The following is a 27,557-nucleotide window of genomic DNA, read 5'->3' on the forward strand; positions in this document are numbered from 1 at the left end:
TTATCATATATATTGTTGATATAACCATTTTATCAGTAATTTTTATATATTAAACATAATTATTCCAGAACCCGGCTCTGTGGTGCAGCGGTCAGCACGGCCGCCTTTAAAGTGGCAGACTCAGGTTCAACTCCTGGCGGAGCCTTTTTCTCTCCAGCTAAATTTACACCCAGTTAAATTAACTGATTATTATTTTACGTTATCTTCAGTAAAGTATTTGTAAAAAAAGTATTTGTATTCTTCTCAAAGCTGTCACACTCGAAACAATTGCCTCCTCCATCGAGATTTAAGATCGAGCACTGTGTCTACACGGACGGCTCAGTCCAATCTTCTAATGGACAGACTGCAACAGCATGTGGGTTTTTCATAAAAATAATTTTTGCACAAAGACTGTCAGTGTCAGGTTAAACAACTGGCAGAACTCCACACAAGCAGAAATAGCATCATTACAACTACCTACCAGTACATTAAAAAACATTGAGGAGGAATAATATTTTGTGATTCAAAGTATGCTCTTCAAGCAATCGAAAACTTCTTCTGGAAGATCGACAGCAAGAACCTCATAATAACAATTATTATTGATTTAATTGCTACAGAGATTAAAGGGTCTCGAATCTCCTTTATTTGGATACCTTCACACATAAATATAACCTATCATAATGAGACAGACATTGCAGCCAAATTAGCGTGCAACAAACATGAAGTTGAAGTAGATCTAGATATCCCCATCTCTACTGTGAAAAGTGTATTGGTCCAAACACTCAGGTCTGATAGAAAAGAAATTACTGACTCCCAACGACCTGAAAGTTGGAAGTCGAAGTAAAACTTTTAAAGTATTAAAAGCTATCATTTGTTCAGATCTGAAACCTATATCTGTGGGCAGCACAAAACGTCCACCAGACTGTGCGACACAGTGGTTGCAAGAATCAGGTTGATTACCGTTACCTGTGGCAGATGGGTGTTACGACCCTAGACCTCTGGGTATGGTTCCTCTGTTACAGTTGTTACAAAATATATAACAATACGGCCTTGCCTACTAAAGTGTCTAGGGTAAATAACTCAACTGCTTATTCTACAAAGCAATATACTTAAAGTAAGGGTAACAAAGAACATACAAATATATAAATGGAAATACAGGCAGCCAGAAATATTAATGCACCAGAAAACAATAAACAATATTATTATATAAGCACCGACCACTACTTTAAAGCTTAAATGGGTAGATGGGTACGCACATAATGGTCTAACCAAGGAATTCAGCTATGTTACTAAACAATAAACAAAGACCACAGACTTAACTCCACAACATGTCCACGCCAGCCAGTTCCTCCCACGCGACTGCGTTGCTCAAGCATGCACGGCATGTTGTCTACACGGTACCAACTAAAACCCACATGAAACCTCTAGATACTCTGCTATCAGAGAGTAATACTAAAGAACATAATTATAACTAAACTTATATGTATATAACACCGCTAAAGTTTAAAAGAAATTAAGTACAATCAATAAACAGGAATAATTACAGGGGTGAATCAGTGACGCTAGCTTGATACACTGCACGCATACTGGAACTGTGGGAACCGACCTGTGAGACTTATATTTATTTAATTTATATGAATTTATATTTACGTTAATTTATATACTTCGATAGCAATTTGTATAATGTTAAGTGGACTGTATTTCTGCAATAATCTCTTAATCTCACAAATCGATCCTCTACACATTAGGGGGGTGTTATTAAATTAATATATATGCAGCCAATCAAACTACAGAATTAACTACATACATTGAAGAGGTTCCTTATCTTATAGTACAGCAGGTTAGTCCACCAGGTATAACTAGGGTGTAGACACCAAATTATCCTCTTTGAGGCAGCTTCCATCACCCAGTAACTGGTGCACAAAGTCTTGCTTTCTCGTCTTGACCTGTCAAAAGGGCGCTAACTGTGAAGCCAGATACCTATATATGACAAGCTATATCAGAGAAAATACTGTACATGGAACATTGAAGACCTGGCTTAATTACCTTTAGTTTGAGGCTTCCACGTGCTCTAACTGGTTCACCCTATATAATGACATTAATGGCCACTAATGATAGATAATGGGTTTCGGAAAGAACACTTAACTTGATTTGTTGACAGCGTGTTGACAGATGGTACACCTTTGGTATCCATAACACTACGTCCAAGTAAAATTAACAGGAGCCGTATTTGCTCCCGTGTGCCTCTGGTCTAGTATCAACAATGGCTGCCCTCCTTCCTCACTCTGACGCCTGGCCTACATTGTCCACATTTCAGAAAGTGATAGAAGGGTCACATTTATTCTACTTTAATATTGATAATTAAGTTAATTTATATAAGATGTTTTTATGATGGTAAAGTCCAAAGACTAATGTATTTAAGAATAATTCCCAGCAGAATAGCTGGTGAATTATAATAGTATGTGGTGAAGATATCCCGTTTTCTTTAGACGGTAATTCCACTACAAGTTACGTTTTCTATGGGTAACTTGTTTATACAACACAGCTATTATCTGTATGATTATTAAATAGTGTCGGATTTTCCGACACGAACATCCCAAATATGGTCATCCCCCCATGTGACGCCACAGTCTCCCCCCACAGGAATGAACATGCAATAGCATTAACAAAATATTAAATACAGGCACACTACAGCATGCTACATTTAAATCAAACATATATATATACTGGAACACAACTGGATACAATGTTTTATTTAAATAACTGAGGAAAGAAATAATGAACATACATATTTATCATGATAATCGTTAGAATCAAATATATGGATTCGTAACATCCCTCCCTGTCCTTAAAGAAAAATGAAATTAACTGAAGGTTAATTTCATTTGTTGACTACATGAAGGGATAGCATTGAGTACTCCAACAACACAAAATCAATGTATAAAACAATCAATTAAATTAAACCTATGCAATAACCAAAAGGTAAAGACATCCTCATGTATGTCAATTCACATTGGGGTACTGCAATGAGGAATCCCCTGGATAAGGCATCAGCAATTACATTTTGCCTTCCAGGGATATGTTAAATTACTATGTTGAACTCTTGTAAAATCAAAGACCACCAAAGAATTCTTTGGTTCTTACATTTCATGGAGTTAATGAATGTCAGGGGATTATGATCTGTGTATATGACAACTTGATTACCTGACAGGTATGTTTCAAACATCTTAACCGCCAAAATCAAACAAAGAGCTTCCTTCTCTACCACAGAATAATTAGTTTGTGCCTTATCAAATTTACGAGAAAAATAGTATACATGGTGCTCTAAATCATCTTGTCCTCCCTGGAAAAGAACCGCACCTGCTCCTAGATCCGAAGCGTCTATGTGCACTATAAATGGCTTATCAAATTGTGGACTGGCTAATACAGGTGACGTTGAGAGAATTCCTTTCAACTTTTGAAAAGTGTTCTGACACTCCTGTGTCCACTTGAACTTTACAGGCTTTCTGAGAACATTAGTTATAGGTGCAGCCACAATGGAAAAATTCTTGCAATATCTTCTATAATATGCACACATCACAATAAACATCTGAACAGATTTCTTGCTCGTTAGTACTGGGTAATCCACAATTGCCTGGATCTTGTCTTGCAACGGGACTATCTTACCTTGTCCGACCTCATGTCCCAAGTAAATTATTGTTCCCTTAGCCCAGCTACATTTCTTTACATTTGCAGTTAAATTAGCATGTCGTAACACTGCAAACAATTGTTTCAAACTAGAAATATGGTCATCCCAACAATTACTAAAAATCACAATATCATCTAAGTATGCTCTACAATCTGGGACATCTTTTAGCAAAGAATTCATCATTTTTTTGAAAAGTTGCTGGGCATTTCACAGTCCAAATGGCATCAAATTAATTTCAAATACTCCAAGCTGTCACTTCCTAGCAAAGTTAGTAAGTGGTATCTGGTGATACCCCTTAGATAAATCTAGTTTTGATCACTTAAATAAATACTGGACTGTATGGTTCATTAACTAAAGTCAGAGCCTCAAACACCTACATTGGGGGAGTATTGCTAGAACTTCATATACGTCTAGGAACTAGTGTGGTTCGTTCACCAGTTCATTGTTCAATAAAGAATATTGTGACCAAATTATTACAGAATCAATAGGTAAATACAAATAGAAAATATTAATGATTGTTAGAATTAGAGAGCAATCATCTAAGTAAACACATCCATCTCCAGTTCACATGACAAGCATTCAATATGATAATATCATGGATATGTAGAATAAATTGGAGCAATTAAAGGTGTACAAAAAGTCTTAGCTTTAAGACGATTTCTATGACATCATTCGTGCCTCGTCCTCGTGATCTCAGGATCTCCACATAGAAGCCCTTAGAGGTGAATAACACGAATGTAGTTAACGGCTCGTTGACTCATCACATATGAGCTGTAATTTAAAGGATATTACGTAGCATTGAAATAGGCTACTTAAATCTCAATATTTATGAAAATAGAAATAAAGATTAGTGCGGTACTAACATTGGATTTTTAGTCGTCTTGCGATGTAACGACAGACTGCCCACGAAATATACAATCTCTAATGATGCATCAGGAAAGAAATATATACTTATAGTTGAGTGTAGTGCATGCTGAAGTCTGCAGGTGTCGCGTCTCAGTCTCAAACTTCCACAATGTTGTAACGTGGTTGAGAGTTTGGCTTGAATATCGACGCGTTATTATTTGACCGAGCACTGTAGATCACATGGAAGAATAATTATTCGTTTTAAGCTGAGTATCAGTGTAATTCTTGCTGATAATCCCAATGTCACGTGTCTCAGATTCTGACGCCACGACTTTCCTGTTCAAGTACGTGCTCTCGCTGCTCACTCCGCAACACGAGCTACCGCACACACACACAATGGCGTCTCCTTCTCCCTCAACCCGCGTCCCCGCCTTCACCACAGAAATTATTTATCATGAATAACACTATTTCGCGCAATTGTGGCTGAAAGACTTTAATAAAGACTGGGTTGTGATTCTAGGGATTTAAATATTATTGCTTTCCCGTCTTATGGTGGTAAACGAGAAAGGGAGAAGATTTTAGTTTTCTCCATGGCATTCACGCGTGACAGAAAAACTATTACTTGATAACAATTGTAACTAAAAACTCTCGATTTAGAATTATTTGGGAGTTATGTTATCCATAAATAATTATCACACGGAATACTGATGATTTTAGAGAACCACATTCAATTCTCTAGCACACTGGCAATAAATGTGTTTAACTAGATATAATCTGACGCAATACTGGTGCTTGATTTCGTAAGAATTCCAGCATCCATATGTAGATATAATGGTTAGTTTATGTGAACATTACTGTTAGTAAGTTTTAGTGACAACTGTAGTTAGTGTATAATAATACTGATTTATTATAATACAATAGAATTGTATTAGTGTTGGAAATTTCCAACAGTTATGTTGATGTGTGTATAATTCATCTAGTATTTCGCTGGGCAATTTTCGTTGAAGGACTACTTTGGTCATCCATTCACTAGTAGTTATATCAACCTTAAGACTGAATATTCTTAGTAGTGACTCAAACTCCATGCTGAAGGATTGTAATGAGTCAGCAGTCTGATCAGGTTGAGGTAAGTCCAGCAATTGTAGTACAAGATGTATGACAGTTTTCTCATTGCCAGCATTATCCATATTGGCTAATTGGTAAGGCCTTGTGGGGCTTGTACTTGGGTCGCTCATAATACTGAAACAGTACTGATGGTAGCCTAGGGTAAAATTCTGCACTCACTAGGTGATAATCCTACCTCTACTAGAGGTTAGCACTTAAAATTAATACACATTAGATATATATACAATCATACACACTAATGATTTGAGTGATAAACCAGTGTCACTGGAAGTACCTTTAGGTTAGCTCTTCTATATCACTCTAGGATGGTATAGACACTAATTAATCACTCAAAGGTGTAATGATCATAAGTAAATTATTATATATACACAACTCAAATCGAGTTGATAAAATTAAACCCAAAATAGGGTCTGCACCATTCATTAATGGTGCTAGGTTGTTTAATATAGTACAACTGACTATGGTAATAATGGGACTAGGATGAACAATAAATAGTTCAACTAGTCAATGGTAATAGGGGACTAGGTTATCTATAAATACTAGTCAATGTATATCCTACACTGTTGTGGGTTGGCAATTGGTAAATATTATATTGTGAACACTAGTGCAATATATATTAAATAATTCTCTATTTTGGAGAAATAATATACACAATTATTGATAATAGCCTCTTAATTAGCCTCTATGTAACTTCTAATATTATCAAGAAGTATTAAATATCATTAGTGACATCGTGAAATAAACTCCACAAAATTCGTGGAAAATCTCTCGCGAAATTTAACACCACGAAATCCGTGAACAATCTCGCAAAGACACAGCCACTAATTTGGCTGGCTTCAATATTAGCGCTGTCATTTCACGAAATTACACGCCACCAAATATCTGTGGGTGACCCAGAAACCGCTGATGAGGCTGAACTGAACTGAAGGAGGCTCCTGAGCTCGCTCGAGGCAATGCCGTTATCTTTGACTGGCTTTGTATAAATCACACTGCACTAGTATATTTAATGAATCCACTGTTTAACTGGTTCATCCGGTACTAAGATGACCAAATAATCTGTCATCCGACTCGAAGACGACCAATAATGTGGGTTCAAAGAACCAAATAATCCGGTTCCGAAGGACCAAATAATATGGGAACCGACCTGTGAGATTTATATTTAATTTAATTTATATGAATTAATATAGAATTTATATTTATGTTAATTTATATATTTTGATAGCAATTTGTATGATGTTAAGTAGACTGTATTTCTGCAATAATCTCACAAATCGATCCACTACACATTAGGGGGGGGGGTTATATTGAATTTATATATATGCAGCCAATCAAACTACAGTATTAAACTACATATATTAGTATACATTGAAGAGGTTCCTTATCTTATTACACAGCAAGCTTAGTCCACCAGATATAACTAGGATGTAGACACCAAATTTTCTCGTGTGAGGCAACTTCCGTCACCCAGTAACTGATACACAAAGTTTGCTTCCTCTTCTTGACCTGTCAAAGGCACTAGCTGTAAAGACAGAATCCTAATATATGACAGCTATATCAGAGAAAACACTGTACAATGAATCAGATAAGGACCAAGGCTTAATTACCTTTTATTAAGAGGCTGTTCGCATTGTAACCGGTTCGCCCTATCTACTGACATTAATGGCAAAAATGATAAGATAAATGGGTTTCGGCAGAACACTTCCCTTCAGATTGTTGACAGTGTGTTTATGATGGCAGACGTTTGGTTTCAATAACACTTCGTCCAAGAGAAATTAACAGGAGCTGAATTTGCTCCCAGCCTCAGGTCTAACAACAATGGCTGACCACTTCCTCCTGACTACTGACGCTATTGCTCTACATTGTCCAGATATCAGAAAGTGATAGAAGGGTCACATTTACTCTATTTTGATTCTGATAATTAAGTTAATTCAAATGAGATGTTTTATGATGGTAAAAGTCCAAAGACTAATGTATTTAAGAATAATTCCCACCATAATAGGTGGTGAATTTATAATAGTATGTGGCAATGATATCCCATTTTCTATTGACAGAAAATTCCACTACAAGCTACATTTTCTATGGGTTAACTTGTGTATACAATGCAGCAATATTATCTGCAATTGCATGATATTATTATATGGTGTCGGATTTTCCGACACCATCCTCCGAGATGGGGACTTTTATTACCACTGCTACCTTATTCACTCTTGTATTGATGATATCCTCAAAATGCATCTGGAGTCTGCCAGTGCAGACTGCCTATCACCTGCCAGTGCAGACTGCCTATCACATGCCTCTGTATGACTAACTATCCTGTGATGGGGATTTTTTAGCATCATGTAGTTAGCTTTTTTTGACACTGTACTCCACTTCATATAGTCTAGGGTAGCTGCACAAATGCAGATGTACCTCTTGTATTAATAAGAAAGATTATACATTAACATAAATATAATATGTATAACCTAGCAACAACACTACCAATTGGTATATGTTTTCACAAAACAAGTATGTCAAGTACTAAGCACGATCAAAGCCAAGCAACAATAGGCTTTCTCTCTTTCTCAGATAGGATATAGATATATCATGATACATACGTAATAATGGCATAATATATCAGGCATATAAATGTATAAAAGGTACATAAGAATATATAATGTTATACAGTAGTACATAGAATTTCAGAAGATACATATAATCATATATTTAAGACATTAGGCTAGTCGACTAAGCCTATTCCATAATGTGGTATGATCACATCATACACCAGTCATACATGGTGTTTATGGGGTCATAACATTCCTCCATCGCAAGAGATGGGTACACGGTGGAACACAGTGTACACATTCTTACTGACAAGGGCCACAAAATAATACCATGCATCATATATTCACAATCAAGTAAAATTCCAAAGCTGCACATCACTTAATGCAAGCAATATTCATATAACATCATTCAATACAGAATATATAATACAGATATAACACATCATCAAGTTTATAGGCGATATAAATATATAACAAGATACAAGCAAATACATTCAGGAAGTTTTATTACGTTCACTCCAACTCAGGTTTTCTCTGGAAAACACCTGGATCTTTCTCTGGAAAACACAAAACAGCAGCCATGACTTTCAGTTTACCAGGAATATTATAGATGTGGAGGTTAAATTCCTGCAAGAACAACGACCATCTTAAAAGCTTCTGATTATGCAGTTTCATTCTGTTAATAAATATCAAAGGGTTGTGATCGGTATACACATGTACCTTATTCCCTTTCAAATAGACTTCTAACTTTCTTCATGCCAAACAAGAGCATAAGCCTCTATTTCAACTACAGAGTAATTACTCTCTATAATATTAAATTTTCTCGAGAAATAATATACTGGATACACTACACCATCAATTCCAACTTGGAGTAGGACTTCACCTGCCGCCAAATCAGAAGCATCCATATACATTATAAAAGGTTTATCAAACAAAGAACTAACGAGAATTAGAGATGAAGACAAAATACTTTTAAAACCCTCAAAGGCTTCTTGACACTGAGTAGTCCACTTAAAATTACTGTTCTGCTGCAACAAATAAGTCAGAGGTGAAGCTACCATAGGAAAGATTTTACAATACCTACCGTATTAGGCACTCATCCCCAAGAAGCGCTGTACCTGCTTTTTGTTGGTCAAGATAGGGTAGTTAACAATGGCACTAATTTTATCATATTAAGGCTTCACCCTACCTTTCCAACCTCGTGCCTTAGAAAGACAAATGTACCTCTGGGAAAATTACATTTCTGAGGGTTGACAGTAAGATTAGCTTTTTTCAACGTGGCAAACAACAGTTTCATACCTTGTAAATGGCTATGCCAGGAATCACTGAACAAAACATTTTCGTCTACATATGCACGACAAATGGGAATATCCTGCAACAGCAAGTTCATTAATCTCTGGAAGGTTGCTGGTGCATTCTTAAGACCAAAAGGCATGACGTTATACTGGTAAAGACCGTCAGGTGTAACAAAAGCTGACACTTCACTAGCTGATCTGTCAAGGGCACTTGAATACCTTTTGATAAATCGTTTCGATATAAATTACCAGTGACCAAGCTGGTCAATTCAATCTACAAGCAATGGTAAAGGAAAGTATCTACGACAGTTACCTTATTCAATCACCTTGTAGTCAGTACACATGCGCCACTTCCCATGCGGTTTAGGAACTAGAAAGAAAAGCGAACACCAGAAACTTTGACTAGGCTTAATTAAACCATGCTCAAGGAGGAACTCCACTTCCCTCCTTATAAAAGCCCTCTTCTCTCATGATATTTTACATGGGTGCAAAAGAATAAGGGTGGTGTCTGTGAGCTGAATATCATGGCTAATGATTTTGGTCTGGGTAGGCATTCTCTGAACAGATTATCATTCTCAGCAGATAAGGTTATCATTTCTCCCTGATTCTCTTCATCCAAGTGTCTCAACATCTCAACAAGGCTAGAACAACAAAATTTAGGATTAGATACATATTAGATTCATTAATATGTAGGTGATTCACAGATGTGTCTGTCTCCTGTAGCGCACATGAAACTGGCCTGGAACCTTGAACCGCTTTTAACCTGTTTATGTGCACTGCTAAAGTCTTAAACTCTCTTAGACTCAGACAGTCTGGGTATGACTTCAAATGGATCTTCAAAATGATGCTCAAGAGCAGTCTCCACTCTGTTTTTTTTTTAAACCAGAACAAGACCACATTGCCGAAATCATCCAGACGTCACCCTGAACTTCTTGTCATGGTATTGCTTTATCTTGAGTTGTGACTCCTTCAGATGTTCACTCGCCACGTCTTTGTATTTCTTCAACTCGGACTGAATCTCCATCAGCTGACGACTTCCTTCAGTGAGCGAAACGTTTCCCAGCAGTCTATCATGCAGCAACTGGATCGGGCCTCTCACTCGGTGACCGAAAACTAATTGAGAAGGAGAACAACCCAAACGAATGCTGTAAACCATTAGGAACTGTAAATAATACGTATGGTAAGTTCTCATCCCTGTTAGGTCCAGAGTCTTTGTCAGCAGTCTGAAACATTTGCTTCAGTGTCTGGTGAAATCTTTCCAGAACACCTTGACTCTGGGGGTGGTACATATTGGAACGCTGATGCTTTATGCTGTACCTTCGACAAAATTGTTGGAACTGATGAACAAAAATTACTATCGTTGTCAGACTGAATCACACGAGGTAGTCCAAACAATGTGAAAAATTTCAAAAGGTGGCAGATGACTGTCTTAGCTCGGATATTACGAACCGGATACACTTCCGGGAATCTTGTAGTAGCACATATAATGGTTAACATATAGACATGTGTTATGGAAAAGGTGTGTGTCATACTGTGAGGGCCAATGTTAAAATGAATAGGAGTTCCTAAAATAGTGGCAATAGGGAGGCCCTGGCCCCTAGGGAAAGAATATTCCCGGAAAATAAACAACTGCTTGGCAAGAAAAACTGTCAAGTCTAAGGTAATCCCCTATTCCACTCTCAACAGGATGAAGAGATACTCCTTTCTTAGTGCTTATTTATTAAACCCTCTAATAACCCCCATATACATTACTACAATAATATACTTTACCACTCTACCTTACATTAACTACCTTGGTCCACTTATACAGGATACAAGGTTAACACTATAGTTATGATAATTATATAAAAATAATAATGAGAAAATATTAGGCGCCATGAGGATATGAACCTTTTTGGTTCAGTACTTAGGTTTTTGTAGGATACTTTTGTAGGAAAGCAATTTTTTGACCTACACCTAGCATATGTCCTAGACGGCAGGCTCCCTAGATAGGGAGCCGGTTGGCCGAGCTGACAGCATGCTGGACTTATGATCCTGTGGTTCTGGGTTCGATCCCAGGCGCTGGCGAGAAACATTGGGCAGAGTTTCTTTCACCCTATGCCCCTGTTACCTAGCAGTAAAATAGGTTCCTAGGTGTTAGTCAGCTGTCACAGGCTGCTTCTGGGGGTGGAGGCCTGGTCGAGGACTGGGCCCCGGGGACACTAAAAAGTCCCAAAATCATCTCAAGATTACCTCAAGATTTACACTTACAAAAACTAGGGTAAAGTCTACTTAGAGAACAGCACTTGTAAGGCTTGAAGCAGCCTGGGTAGCTATGACCCACGTGGTACCCTAGTCACAATGGAGTACACTTAATGATGCCAAAACACTGGCTTAAACTGCCTCTAACAAAACACAAACTTAGCCAGTATCACAGTAAACACACGGACGCTTGCTTAACTTATAAATTGCCCCCAGAATAGGTTAAGGGAAGAGAGGAGGGGAAGGAACAGAGCGCCCAAGGAAGAGTGTTGACACCACCACAATCGTCTAGAGAAGAGCAATAGAGAACTCAGTCCAAGCTCTCTCAAGTTGCTGCCAGGAAGATACCTAGCTGATCGTACAGCAGACATCATCCCAAGTTTACTCAGACATTCATTACTAGTTACTTTAATAGTTCTAAGAATAGCTGATAACTAGTTCAATATTATATTTAATAAACAACAAGCTCAGTTGTTGTTGTCAACAACAAGCTGAATAATCTGTGAGTAACAAGGTTTATCTTATGTCTGGCAAGGAAGACGGAATCAAGGTATGAGGTATGAAAAGCCCAGAGTATAAACATTATTGTTAACTAAATATCCTTCTTACCTAACTATTTAGATTCAACTTGACCTCTGGTTTCCAATATGAACCCAAGGTCGTAACACTCCTCCCCCCTTCAGAGAAAAAAAAAATGTGGCTACGAGAATAGTTGTCATATTTTTTTTTTGTCAGGTTAGGCTAAAAAGGGAAACATAGTCCATAAAAGAAATTTAAAAAAAATAAGAACCAATAATCTTTGAAAGAAAAAGCACACACACAAAAGGAATTCTCTGATAGAAAAAGCACATACAAAAAACAATGTGGAAGTAAATAAATTTGACACGGAATATTTAATATCAGAGGAGAACCTAAAAAAAATAACTAAAACATGATAGTTGAAATATGGCTTCCCGTTATTCTGATGAATGTTACTCAGGTAACCGGGACAGCGCATCGGCTATCATGTTGAGCTGGCCCGGGAGGTGGATAATGGAAAGATTAAAGTCCTGTAGGTACAATGCCCACCTGTGTATGAGGCCTTTTTCTACCAATGAATAATTGTATTGTGCCTTGTCAAATTTCACAGAGTAATAGTATACTGGATGGTCCACTTGATCATCCCCAGTTTGCAACAACACTGCACCAGCACCCGAGTCAGACGCGTCAACGTGAATTTTAAATGGTCAGTCGAACCTTGGACTAGCGAGCACTAGGGCGGAAGCTAAGATCAATTTCAAATTTTTAAACGCCTCACCACAGTCTGTTGACCACTTAAATTTAATGGCCTTTTGCAACAAGTCCGTGAGAAGAGTGGCAACACTGGAAAAGTTCTGACAAAAGCAGCGGTAGTATGCACACATACCGATAAACTATTGCACTTGCTTTTTAGACTGGAGCACTGGATACTTCAGAATGGCAGTGATTTTATCTGGCCGAGGTAACCCTTTTCCCTGGCCCACTTCATGAACGAGATACGTCACTGTGCCTTGGCCAAAACGAAACTTTTTTGCATTTAAAGTTAGATTTGCATGTTTCAGAACTGAACAACTGGCATAACCTAGCAATGTAGTCAGTCTAATTACTATCAAAAAGCACAATGTCATGTGTGATGGTGTTCCCCCCCCCTTATATTTCTCTCACGCCAGCTGTAAGAGTCATATCTATATTACCCGAACGTTCTCTGCCTTCCAGAGAACAATCTGACATATGTGGGAGCATGAGGTGTTCTCGCGTTGGCGAGAAATTAACTAAAGAAGGGGGTTTTGGCCGGTGGCTTAGGCCGTTTTGGACGCCAAGATGGCGCCGATGCCTACGTTCTCACACCAAAATGTTATGACATCAGTGGCACCAGATTGTCCAAGAACGGTGACGTGGTACAGGGAGCCAATGAGAAACGCTCCTGACAAGTGTGACGTCACGAGTGGAGGTAGGTCCGGACGCACGCCCCCGTAGCGCCAGGAGTTAGATACGACACATCGTGAAGGGCGGACGTGCGATAGGGGGTCCTGTCAGTCTGACAGTTTTCGCCCCTCTCTGGTGAATATATGCATCACCAGTGGTCTGCGAGCATCCTGTGAGGTTTTCCTGAACTCCGTGAGCCGGACAGAAGAAGGAATTGACGGGAAACGAGCAACAAGTGCTCCAGTGACAGGTGCTTAGCAAGAGTGGAGCCTGGGCAGTGACGTCAGGGACGACTGTACAGTTTCACCAGTCGGGTGATGACGTAGTGGCTGGGCCAGTTCACCGTGAGAAAGGAGAAGAACAAACTAGTTGGAATACGAACGATTGCAGCCATGAGTAAGGACTGCAGACGTAGTTGTGAGGAGGAGGCAACGGCCAGGAGACCGACTCCAACCCTTCAAGAGGTTCTGGAGGAGCACGGAGCCTGCCGAGGGAAGCAGTACGGAGAAGACTCGTTTTTGGGTGTTGGTGGAGGTCCTGGGAAGAGCATCAGTGTGTGTGGGGGTGTTCCCAACAGCAAGTCGTGAGCCGGGACCAGGAGCTTCAATTCAACCCTCAACAGAGGACGAGTCCACATCATTAATGGTGGAAGTAGGTAATTAAGTTTTCCCTCCCATTCCCCATTAGTTAGCGATTAGCCAGAGTATCTTCTATGTCGTGAGCAGGGCTCACCAATGTCTATGATTCTAGTAAGACACAGTTGTGAAGGGAGATGCTATAGAGCTCTCACGAGATATATATATGGTGTGTGATTGCCCCTGTGGTTTGATGAAGAGATTACTATGACTAGGACATTTATATTTACGTGTCATTTATATTATGAGTTTGTGCCAGATGATATATATATATATATATATATATATATATATATATATATATATATATATATATATATATATATATATATAAGTAGTATAATCTGAGCCAGATAGGCGCACTTAACAAACAATGGGGGGTACTTATCAGACAATGGAATCAGAGGCGGGGAGCCAGATAGGCCCACTTATCGGACAAAAGGAATCAGAAGCGGGGTGACAGATAGACCCACCTCAAATTGTAGTCTACGGTGTGCCCCCACCACATTTCACTTACACTGTGTCATCTCCGTTTAAACACTACACTCATTATAAATATATAGGACTAATTAAGGATATATATATATTCGAACAAGTCTGAATGGCCCCTCCCTTATATGGGAGTATTTAAGGAGTATTAAATTATAAATCCTCCCCCTCCCCCAAAGGTTAAAAAAAACATCAAATAATTTATTAAATGCTTTATTAGGTAAAAACTACAAAATGTATAAGTAATTATGTTAGTTAATAATTGTAGTTTACAGAGTGCTCTTGCCATATTTCACTTACTACAGCTCTACCCCTCCCCTCCCTATCCCACACCCCCATCCTCGTCTGAGTAGAATTGTGACGATTCCTCATCAGTGAAGAGTGGGGGAAGGTCTTGAGCCCCATCCCCCCCCTCTCTTGGGGGGTGGGGTGAGTTGGGTGGACACCTTTTGGCTGAGTTTCCTCCTCTCTCTCATCGGAAGTGTTCTGGAAAGAGATGGGGGAAATAATTTATAGTGATTAAAGGTTTTTTATATAATTATATATTTTATTAGAAAAATATTATATTTTTCTCTAAGAACAACTAGTACATACCTCTCCCCCTGCAGGAGCGGCCTTGTGTCCTCTACAGCAGGCGTCGTCAATTAGACTACGTAACAGCATCTTGTTTGGGGCAGACCCCCCACGTAGAATTACTACTCTACAAATGTGGACGGGTCCCAAGAACTGCACTGGAGAAAAACATAAGAGGTGAAATAGAGGATATACAAACTTTTTTTATTGAGGGAAATAAAACATAAAATAAATCTATTAACAGAAAGATAGGGTAATACTAACCAGGTCCTTCAAGGACTTCAATCTTCCCCGCAGGTGTTTTTTGAGAGACACCTCCCATTTCGTAGGAGGAAGACAGTCTTCTGAGGGGGGTGGGTGGGGGAGAGGGGTTTTTATAGGAGGCTACACCCCTTGTTAGGTAGGTTGCCTAGCTAACAAAAATATTCTCTACACCACCTATAAGAACCAACCCCTATACCTCTACAAAATGTCCTAACACAATGATGTTTCATAGGAAAATATCGTCTTGCATAAGCAAGGGCTCGTTTATCATTTAATTTTAAAGTAATGCTTGAAAATACATTATGTAAGTAGTGTACTGTTGAAGGCAACCCCAGGTGGCTCACCCTATGAACGAACATGACGCAATACAGTCCACAGGCGAGAGTAAAATCACTCTGGAGTCTGTAGCGCATTCCAAACACCTTTCTTATTTTGTTAGTTTTAATAAATCCTTGAAAATGACTCCGCCCAGACTCAAAGGCTGTAATCATATCACGATATTGGAAGGTTAATTTTTCCATCTGCCAAATCTCTGTCTGGATCTCCTGAGATGAATACTCCTCATACCTTTTCACCGTTTCTCCAAATGACTTAAAAAACCGTTCTGGAGGAGCACTCAACACAAGGCGGTCATAACAATCCCATAAGGCATATATCAATCTACTTTTGTGTTCGACAAACTTGTAGTAACGTTGAGTAGCAACCAAACGCTTCAATAGGGGAGATTTTTCTCCCTCCTCTACTGCCGCAGGGGGGGTAGAAGCTCTCTCCATGGTGGATACACAACTGTATATAAAGTCGTTTAAGATGTGCTTCATATAGGTTTTTTTTTCAATACGGTTCCCAATGGGGCCTCCTATGGATACCCCTACCCCCTTTTAACTGTGATCTGGCGCGAGAATTACGTATAAAGGATGGGTCTACACCAGCCACCTTCAGTAAAATCCTTACATCTGCCTTGTCACCCGTCCTAAATTGCCCCTTAGTAAAGGCTATAGTTTTAATTATATCTAAAATATTTAAATTTTGCACAGGCTTTAATAAATTCCCGCGACTATCCCATACCACCTGTTGACTGTTTTGTTCAAACATGTTCAATAATGTTTTGACGTGGGGAATTTCCCCTATTTTAAAATACACATTTATTAAGTTGTCCAGACTTGGGTTTTGGGGTGTGGTGGTGGTGGCTTTGTGGCGAGAGGGCCCAGCAACAGCTACCCGCATCTCAGGCGGTAGAATGGAATGTATCCTTTTTTTTATTTGTTTTTTTAAAGGGCGACGGTCGCACCTATCCCGTGTTTTTTGTTGAAAGAAGCCCGCGGCGGCGGGCACCTGCGCGGCGGCCGGCGCTGCGGGGGGGCGGGCAATATCTTTTAAAGTTTGTCTGACCAGTCCCCCCTGTCTGGTAGGGCTATATCGTTCAAAGGAGCTACCGTGGCAACACCGTCCACAAGTTGTTGTTGCTGGAGGGGGTGTGGGGGGAGTGTCCACTCCCCCCACGCCATCATCACCACCGCTAGAGTCACAGCCAAGGTGCTTACAGCCGCCACCAACATTATTAGCCGAATTGTCCCATTTGCTTTCGTTTTTTAAAGAGAAGGACTTATTTCCACCTCTACCACTGGTGGAAGAGGGTGGAGCCACCTCATTAAGAGGCGATGGAGTACTCTCGTTTTTATTAAATAAATATTTTTCGGCAACGAGTCGTGGTACTAGGCAATATTCTTTCACCATTTTTTTCTCTTCTTACGTAATTACTTAATTAGAGAGGAAATTAACGATACAGCCAAAGGTAACAGAGCTGCCAATATAGCACCACCTCTCCTAGAGGTTAAAATGATTTTCTTTTTGTACAATGGAGTTTTCTTACGCGCCACAGAACGAATGTCTTTCTGATACCTCTGTAGTCCATTAATTATCTGAGGTTGAACTGGGATGTTTCGTTTCAGAAAATTGGCAAAAATTTCACAAATTGATTCAATTTCCTGTCGTTTTAAAGCCTTGATTAGTTTATTCCGCTTCTTGGGTGATAAATTGTTTAATAAAAATAACAGTTGATGGTGTTTCTCTACGAGAGAGTCCTGATGAACTGTCATTTTTTTTTTCAAAATTTGACGATGTCTTGAGCTTTAATCCAGCAATTGCTGGAATCTGGGTACCCTCTCCACTTGACGAAATATTCTCTGTGTCCTTTCGATGTCTTCCTAGACTGTAATATCGTTATGGGGAAATAGTCTGGAAGCGTTGTTGAAATCAATTCTTGCTCATAAAACATACCACTGATCGGCTCGTTGGTTAAATCTTTGACTTTATAGGTTGGGATTGGTTGTGTTCTATCGATATGAGACACTTGAAATATTTCTTCTGTATTTTGGGGCCAAAAGCCCTTGTGAAATGTATTCCTTCGCTTTGCTAGTCGTACATACTGCCCAACCTGCAGTTGTGGACTGATGGAAGTTATGGGGTGGTCATTGTTTAAATACATGACCTTAAACTGTCTTCGTATATCTTCAATGTTTTGCAACTTATGGATGGCATGTGGAGTATTTTTTAGTATTCTGTGGAAAGTGTGGTTGTATACATTCACAACTTTTGGAAGGATGTGAATGTATTGTAAAGAATTAGCCTGGGTCATATAATGATACAGTTTATGTTTTAAAGTTTTGATGGCCCGCTCCACTATACTAGATTTCATTTCCGAAAATACACTATATAACTTAATATTTTTCTTATTCAGATAATTTTGAACAGTCCTGTTGTAAAATTCTCTACCTCGGTCGGTGAATATTCGTCTTACCCCGTGAAACTGAGAGGTTTCCTCTAACACCTTCTTTAGGGCAGCTACCACATCCGTTGAATTTTTTGTTTTTAAAGTTTGAGTCTGCATTAGGCGAGAATAAACATCGACACAAATCAAAATATATTTTACACCACTATTGTATTTTTGTAAACTACAAAAGTCTCCCAAATCACAGGCAATTATGGTGCGGGGTTTAGGAGCTAATATTTTTCGCCGAGGAAATCTAACTAAATTTCTTCTGTGTAATGTGTAAGATCGTTCCCCACGGAGAAATTCCCTCACATCTGCAATACTGATGCTGGTGTCTTTAAGTCTGGCAGCCTTATACAATTTTTGAATTGATCCTGTGAAACCACCCGGGGTAGAAATGTCATTGTAGATGGAGGTAAGAATTGACCGTTTCTGCGTCGTTAAAGGCATTTTTTTTTTTTTTTTTTTTTTTTTTTTGTTCACATATGATAAACAATTTCACACTGGTCTTCATTGACAACCCCCGTTCGTAGTTGTAATGTCTCAGGAACTGTCAGATCAACCAATAAATAGCCATACTCTCTCTGGGATATTGCCCGTCGGTATATTTCGACGAAATTATTAATAGTTTTCCGCCCATATAACTGTCCACTTAAAATTTCAAGTTGGGTTATGTCTCTCTGCTTCATTAATATATAATGGGTACAATTCAGAGTTATTGTCCTAGCATATTTCCCCTGGGGAAACAAATTTTGACTAATTAGAATTACAGAAATATTATCGTGTCTGCCTCGGGTGAAGATATTGGCTATAATTGGACTCTGAATGGCTTCCAGGTATAAGTCATCAATTATATACAAAACTGACTCATTTGAAAAAGGATTCTTATACTCTAAAGGGTTAATCAGCCCTTGGGAGAGAGTAACCTTTTTTTGCAAATGGGGTTCTTTGAAATAGGATGATCAGTATTATTTGCAGTTGACACTATAATTTTTGAGAATTTCCCGTGGTATTTAACACATAAATTTACCACCAGGCTAGTTTTCCCAGAATTGCTAAATCCAGCTACAAATATTCTCGCCGGTTGATGAAAAATATTAAGTTGGTCGTGTGTGGCAGAAGTACACTCCTCCATATTTTCCTCATAAATGATCCAATTACCTGTGGGACAGCCACTTATATATATATATATATATATATATATATATATATATATATATATATATATATATATATATATATATATATATGTCGTACCTAGTAGCCAGAACTCTCTTTTTGGCCTACAATGCAAGGCCCGATTTGCCTAATAAGCCAAGTTTTCCTGAATTAATATATTTTTTCTAAATTTTTTCTTATGAAATGATAAAGCTACCCATTTCATTATGTATGAGGTCAATTTTTTTTTATTGGAGTTAAAATTAACGTAAATATATGACCGAACCTAACCAACCCTACCTAACCTAACCTACCCTATCTTTATAGGTTAGGTTTGGTTTGGTAGCCGAAAAAGTTAGGTTAGGTTAGGTTAGGTAGGTTAGGTAGTCGAAAAACAATTAATTCATGAAAACTTGGCTTATTAGGCAAATTTGGCCTTGCATAGTAGGCTGAGAAGTGCGTTCTGGCTACTAGGTACGACATATATATATATATATATATATATATATATATATATATATATATATATATATATATAGATATATATATATATATATATATATATATATATATATATATATATATATATATATATATATATATATATATATATATATATATATATATATATGAGAGTGGGTGAGTGTGAGTGTGAGTGTGAGTGTGAGTGAGTGTGTGTGTGAGTGTGTGTGTGTGTGTGTGTGTGTGTGTGTGTGTGTGAGTGTGTGTGTGTGTGAGTGTATGTGTGTGTGTGTGTGTGTGTGCGAGAGTGAGAGTGTGAGCATGTATTCACCCCAAGGAGCGCCACCCTCCTCAGGACAAAGGCGCCCCTACCTGGGTTTTTTGGGGCTCCCATTGAGATGACCTCCAGACGAGAGAAAAAAAAGTTCTCTATAGCAAGTCTAATCCTTCTCTTTCACACAGGAGCTGAGAGATGTTGCATGTATTGTGTATTCACCCTCCAAGGGGTACCACCCTCCTCAGACCATAAACAGCCTACCTGGGTTTTTTTGCTCAACTCCCTTAGAGATGACCGCCAGACGAGAAAAAAAGTTCCCCATAGCAACCCTAACCCTTCTCTTTTACACGATGGCGGGAGGGGTTGTGAGGTATTGTATGTGGCAACACCGCCCCCCCACTTGATCATCAAATATAAGGACACCACACGCCCCTCCTTCAGTTAGTTAGTATACATACAGCTTGTGTTGATACCTTCCACTCCCCATCCCCGTCTAGACTAACATGTAAGTAAATTAATATCTGTTTCATATTTGGGGATATATATATATATATAAATATATATATATATATATATATATATATATATATATATATATATATATATATATATATATATATATATATATATATATATATATATAACTGAAAACTCACACCCCAGAAGTGACTCGAACCCATACTCCCAGAAGCAACGCAACTGGTATGTACAAGACGCCTTAATCCACTTGACCATCACGACCGGACATAATGAGGTGATAGCCGAGGCTATATGAACCACCCCACCGCCGGCACTCGGATAGTTATCTTGGGCATAGCATTTTACCAAATCACCTCATTCTTTGGGGCACACGTGAGGAACACAAATGCGAACAAGCCTGAATGGTCCCCAGGACATATGCAACTGAAAACTCACACCCCAGAAGTGACTCGAACCCATACTCCCAGAAGCAACGCAACTGGTATGTACAAGACGCCTTAATCCACTTGACCATCACGACCGGACATAATGAGGTGATAGCCGAGGCTATATGAACCACCCCACCGCCGGCACTCGGATAGTTATCTTGGGCATAGCATTTTACCAAATCACCTCATTCTTTGGGGCACACGTGAGGAACACAAATGCGAACAAGCCTGAATGGTCCCCAGGACATATGCAACTGAAAACTCACACCCCAGAAGTGACTCGAACCCATACTCCCAGAAGCAACGCAACTGGTATGTACAAGACGCCTTAATCCACTTGACCATCACGACCGGACATAATGAGGTGATAGCCGAGGCTATATGAACCACCCCACCGCCGGCACTCGGATAGTTATCTTGGGCATAGCATTTTACCAAATCACCTCATTCTTTGGGGCACACGTGAGGAACACAAATGCGAACAAGCCTGAATGGTCCCCAGGACATATGCAACTGAAAACTCACACCCCAGAAGTGACTCGAACCCATACTCCCAGAAGCAACGCAACTGGTATGTACAAGACGCCTTAATCCACTTGACCATCACGACCGGACATAATGAGGTGATAGCCGAGGCTATATGAACCACCTTCCACTCCCCATCCCCGTCTAGACTAACATGTAAGTAAATTAATATCTGTTTCATATTTGGGGATATATATATATATATAAATATATATATATATATATATATATATATATATATATATATATATATATATATATATATATATATATATATATATAACTGAAAACTCACACCCCAGAAGTGACTCGAACCCATACTCCCAGAAGCAACGCAACTGGTATGTACAAGACGCCTTAATCCACTTGACCATCACGACCGGACATAATGAGGTGATAGCCGAGGCTATATGAACCACCCCACCGCCGGCACTCGGATAGTTATCTTGGGCATAGCATTTTACCAAATCACCTCATTCTTTGGGGCACACGTGAGGAACACAAATGCGAACAAGCCTGAATGGTCCCCAGGACATATGCAACTGAAAACTCACACCCCAGAAGTGACTCGAACCCATACTCCCAGAAGCAACGCAACTGGTATGTACAAGACGCCTTAATCCACTTGACCATCACGACCGGACATAATGAGGTGATAGCCGAGGCTATATGAACCACCCCACCGCCGGCACTCGGATAGTTATCTTGGGCATAGCATTTTACCAAATCACCTCATTCTTTGGGGCACACGTGAGGAACACAAATGCGAACAAGCCTGAATGGTCCCCAGGACATATGCAACTGAAAACTCACACCCCAGAAGTGACTCGAACCCATACTCCCAGAAGCAACGCAACTGGTATGTACAAGACGCCTTAATCCACTTGACCATCACGACCGGACATAATGAGGTGATAGCCGAGGCTATATGAACCACCTTCCACTCCCCATCCCCGTCTAGACTAACATGTAAGTAAATTAATATCTGTTTCATATTTGGGGATATATATATATATATATAAATATATATATATATATATATATATATATATATATATATATATATATATATATATATATATATATATATATATATAACTGAAAACTCACACCCCAGAAGTGACTCGAACCCATACTCCCAGAAGCAACGCAACTGGTATGTACAAGACGCCTTAATCCACTTGACCATCACGACCGGACATAATGAGGTGATAGCCGAGGCTATATGAACCACCCCACCGCCGGCACTCGGATAGTTATCTTGGGTCAAGTGGTCAAGTGGATTAAGGCGTCTTGGGTCTAATGGTCAAGTGGATTAAGGCGTCTTGTACATACCAGTTGCGTTGCTTCTGGGAGTATGGGTTCGAGTCACTTCTGGGGTGTGAGTTTTCAGTTGCATATGTCCTGGGGACCATTCAGGCTTGTTCGCATATATATATATATAAGAGAGAGTAGGGGTGTTTTGAGAGAGGGAGAACATATATATATATATATATATATATATATATATATATATATATATATATATTCTTGAATCTTGGGTTTTGTCTATTATGCAAGTATTCTTGTTCAACATTTCTCTTGTTAGAGTAATGTCATGGGCTTGTCTCATGTGATTCCTAGGGGCACCAGATTGAAGATGGCATGTCAAACGCCTCGTCAGCTTGGTCGACGTCATACCTATGTACTTACATTGAAGGTTACATCCTTCGTGGGGGCAAGTGTACATGTATACAACGCTTGACTGCTGTAGAGGGTTCTCCGTCGGCTTCGGGCTGTTTTTGATAAGGAGTTCGGAAGTCTTCTTGGTTTTGTAGAATATTATCAGGTTTATGTTTTGGTTAGGAGTAGTGCTTTTTACTCCTTTACGGATTATTTCTTTCATTATTCTTTCCTTTTTTATATGTTCACTGTGCATGGTTGATTTGTAATATAATTTTATTGGGGGTGTTGTGGTTTCTGTTCTAGGTTCAATACCTCACGTTGGTATAATTCAGAACCTAGAACAGAAACCACAACACCCCCAATAAAATTATATTACAAATCAACCATGCACAGTGAACATATAAAAGAGGAAAGAATAATGAAAGAAATAATCCGTAAAGGAGTAAAAAGCACTACTCCTAACCAAAACATAAACCTGATAATATTCTACAAAACCAAGAAGACTTCCGAACTCCTTATCAAAAACAGCCCGAAGCCGACGGAGAACCCTCTACAGCAGTCAAGCGTTGTATACATGTACACTTGCCCCCACGAAGGATGTAACCTTCAATGTAAGTACATAGGTATGACGTCGACCAAGTTGACGAGGCGTTTGACATGCCATCTTCAATCTGGTGCCCCTAGGAATCACATGAGACAAGCCCATGACATTACTCTAACAAGAGAAATGTTGAACAAGAATACTTGCATATATATATATATATATATATATATATATATATATATATATATATATATATATATATATATATATATATATACATATAAATATATATAAGAGAAAGAGGGGTGTTTTGAGTGGGAGAGAATATATAATTATTTATTTTATATATTTTTTTTTCCTAGGAGTGGGGGATAATGTCACTCCCAGGTGATATTTGCAACATTTGTGGTTGGAGCTCATCACCACAATTCGTGCATACAACTTATTGCTGCCTCCGCTGTGGGGAAGCTGTGTGTGTTCAATCTAGTGGAGTTCACAGGAGAACCTGTGGTGGAGGTAAGCCCTTATTTATTTATTTATTCGTATTTATTTCAAATGAGAAATATTGAGATGGTTTCCCCTATCTTCATGGGGGTGTGGGGGCTGTGTGAGTGAGAGTGTGTATATTTATGAGTTATTTCCTTGTTAGGAGGTAAACATCACCGGCCTACCGGAGAGAGTGGTTTTGTATGCCTCATATGTGGTAGCGTCACCTCGAAGCCTCACCCCACTTTCACCTGCAGCAGTTGTGGGGTCACTTTGTGTGAGCACTTGACCTCTGAACATCTACAATCATGTCCCCAAGGTGAGTGAATAAACCCTCTCTCCAGTTTTATTATCTTAAGAAGCTTTCTTGAGGCGTTATGTCATGGGGTTTAGTAGAGTGTGATGGGTGTTGCCTTTTATTATTAATATTATTAATATTGTTATTATTATTATTATTATTATTATTATTATAATTATTATAATTATTATAATTATTTTTCAGGGGTGCTTCAGAGGCAGGTAAAGACATCTCAGGGGCAGGTAGGAGAGGAACTTCACCCCAAAGCCCAACGTAACAATAGCCCCTTAGGTGGTGGCGGGGGTAGACAGCCCTTTGAAAATGGGGGGGAGGAAGAGATGAGTGATGATGGTGATGGTGGTGATGATGATGGTGGTGATGATGATGGTGGTGGTGGTGGTGACATCCCTCAGGCAGGTCCTAGTGGTCTTAGACCCCATGACAACAATCGAGATAGAGATGGAAATTCCTCAGAAGGGGAGGATGTTATAGACATCCCTCACTTAATTAATAGGGTGGGGGCCCTGGGCGATCTCTTTACTAGAATGGAATATTCCATCCCCCCAGCCTTTGCCACAGATCCTGTAGGTCTTCTAAGCAACTTTAGAGAACTATTCTCTAACGAAATAGAGAATTACATGAATTCTCTGGGGGGTCATGGCAATTTTACTTCATCATTCAAAATCCTCCTTGAAGTGAAGGTTACACTTTTAAAGCAACGTCTCACAGAAGATGATGACTATAGGGAACACTTCATAACGACACCTGCTAGGCTGGTAACTCTTGAGGAGGTGGGTGATCTTATTGATAGTTGGGTGGGTTATATGATTACACGTCTGGAGGATCTCCTTTCAGAAACAGAGGGGAGTGGTTTTATATTATTTAATGTTGATTTCCTCAAAATCGTTATCTGTAATGGTAGTGTAAGGTCAGTTTTGGGGGATTATGTCCCTTATCCCCCCTTTTTAAGGGGCCGACACGAGGTCTTCAACCCAAACCCAAATGGTAACAATGGAACATGCATTATTCAATGCATTGCCGCTTTTCGGGCGTCACAACAAGGATGGAAATGGAAACGTATAGGAAGACTTGTAGAGTCTCACTCTAGGGTTAGGAAAATGGACAAATACGAGCAATTATCTTTCCCTCTCTCATGGGAGGATATCTCTAAATTGGAAAATAGGAATAAACTCTCTATTTTTTTGTACTCAATTCACAAACATACAGACGGTGCCTATCACGTCTCTCTTTGTCGTCGTGGTAGCAGACAGTACTCAGACATAGTTCCATTATTATTATTGGGGGAGTCTCATGTAAGTCTTATTAAAGACTTAAATAAATTTTTACGGAACTTTACCCGCAGCCACAGGCGAAAGACAGTCTTCTGTAGAAGCTGTCTTTCTGAATATCAAAATTCTAGTGAGCTGTCTCACCATTCTGTTTCCTGCGACATCACGCAGAAAATGATTTATCCCCAGGAGGGGGACACCCTTCATTTTAAAAATACAGGGAAAGGTTACCCCCCTTCCCATGTAGCTTATTTCGATTTCGAGAGTGTCCTAAGCACTGAGGATTGTCTAGGTTCTGTTACAGCCATACATAGGCCTATAGCATACAGCTATATAATTGTTGATAGGAACCACTCCGTCATTGATAAATTTACTTATTTTTGGGGGGGACAGCGTCACTCATTTCATGGAGCGAGTTGCCACCAAATGGGAAATAATCAGATCCACCCTACCCAAATATGAAATAGACATGTCTCTTGAGGATATGGTTCATTTTAGGAGACAGACTCACTGTCAGTTTTGTGAGGCGGTATTTACACCCACCAATTTCAAGGTTCAACATCATGATCACCTTAGGAAAAAACTCAATTATATTGGAGCTCTATGTAATTACTGCAACCTCCGCCACAAGAATGCTCTAGAGAGTTTAGTCCTAATTGCCCACAATATGTCTTATGACATGGGCTTAATTTTGAGGGAGTTTGCCATGGGTTCAAATATTAAGAGCAATATCCTCATGAGGCAGGGGACTAAATATCTTAAGGTAGAAATAGGCAACCTTAAATTTCTTGATTCACTGGCTTTTATTACGGGCAGTCTTTCGTCCCTAGCAAAAACCCACATTGATTCAGGCAGCCCCTTAACATTTACACACTCAATGATAGAAGGTTTACCCGAAGAGAGTCACCACCTACTCTTAAAGGGTAAGCAGTTTTTCCCTTATGAATATGCCACAAAAATCAGCTGCTTTAATGATGCAACACTCCCCCCAATTGAAATGTTTTGCAGCTCTCTAAACAAATCAGGTATAACTTTGGAAGAATATAGACATTCTAAATTAGTATGGGAGGCTACGGGATGTGAGTCATTAAAGGATTATCTCCTTGTTTATTTAAGGTGTGATGTCGGTTTACTGGCTGACATTTTTACTCACCATAGAGTAATTCTAAATGATATATTTTCCTTAGAGATGACTCACTACTGTAGCCTTCCAGGTTACTCCTATGATTGCTTCTTGAAAAGTAGCAAAATATCGTTGGAGTTAAGTGCAGATGTGACGTTGCACAATCTCATATCACAAAACATACGAGGGGGTTTTACAACTGCAGTTAGGAGTTATGCCAGAGCTAACAATCGCTATGTCAACCCATCTTTTAACCCCCAGGAGGATAGGTCTTCTTTCTTACTATACCTAGACTTCAACTCCCTTTACGGGAGTTGTATGACTAAGAAATTACCCTATGGTGGTCTAAGAAGGTTGTCATCTGATGAGATGAACTCCTTCATTAGCGAAGGGAAGATAATGACAGAACAGCCATTCTCTTCTAACAAAG

At 39.2% G+C, this 27,557-nt stretch overlaps 2 long non-coding RNA genes across 2 annotated transcripts; one reads left to right on the top strand and one right to left on the bottom strand.

Annotated features, from left to right (window-relative positions):
- Window positions 1–14,782: 14,782 nt before the first annotated feature.
- On the bottom strand, window positions 14,783–16,048 carry LOC138370676 (uncharacterized). Its single transcript, XR_011230200.1, has 3 exons — window positions 15,623–16,048; window positions 15,380–15,516; window positions 14,783–15,271 (listed from the first exon to the last, which is right to left on the bottom strand). It is a non-coding gene; the product is annotated as an uncharacterized lncRNA (long non-coding RNA).
- Window positions 16,049–24,274: 8,226 nt separating this feature from the next.
- On the top strand, window positions 24,275–25,053 carry LOC138370677 (uncharacterized). The gene is made up of 3 exons (XR_011230201.1): window positions 24,275–24,447; window positions 24,581–24,736; window positions 24,920–25,053. It is a non-coding gene; the product is annotated as an uncharacterized lncRNA (long non-coding RNA).
- The last annotated feature ends 2,504 nt before the right edge of the window (window positions 25,054–27,557 follow it).

The sequence above is a fragment of the Procambarus clarkii genome, chromosome 33 (genome assembly GCF_040958095.1).
Source record: "Procambarus clarkii isolate CNS0578487 chromosome 33, FALCON_Pclarkii_2.0, whole genome shotgun sequence".
Classification (NCBI taxonomy): Eukaryota; Metazoa; Arthropoda; class Malacostraca; order Decapoda; family Cambaridae; genus Procambarus; species Procambarus clarkii.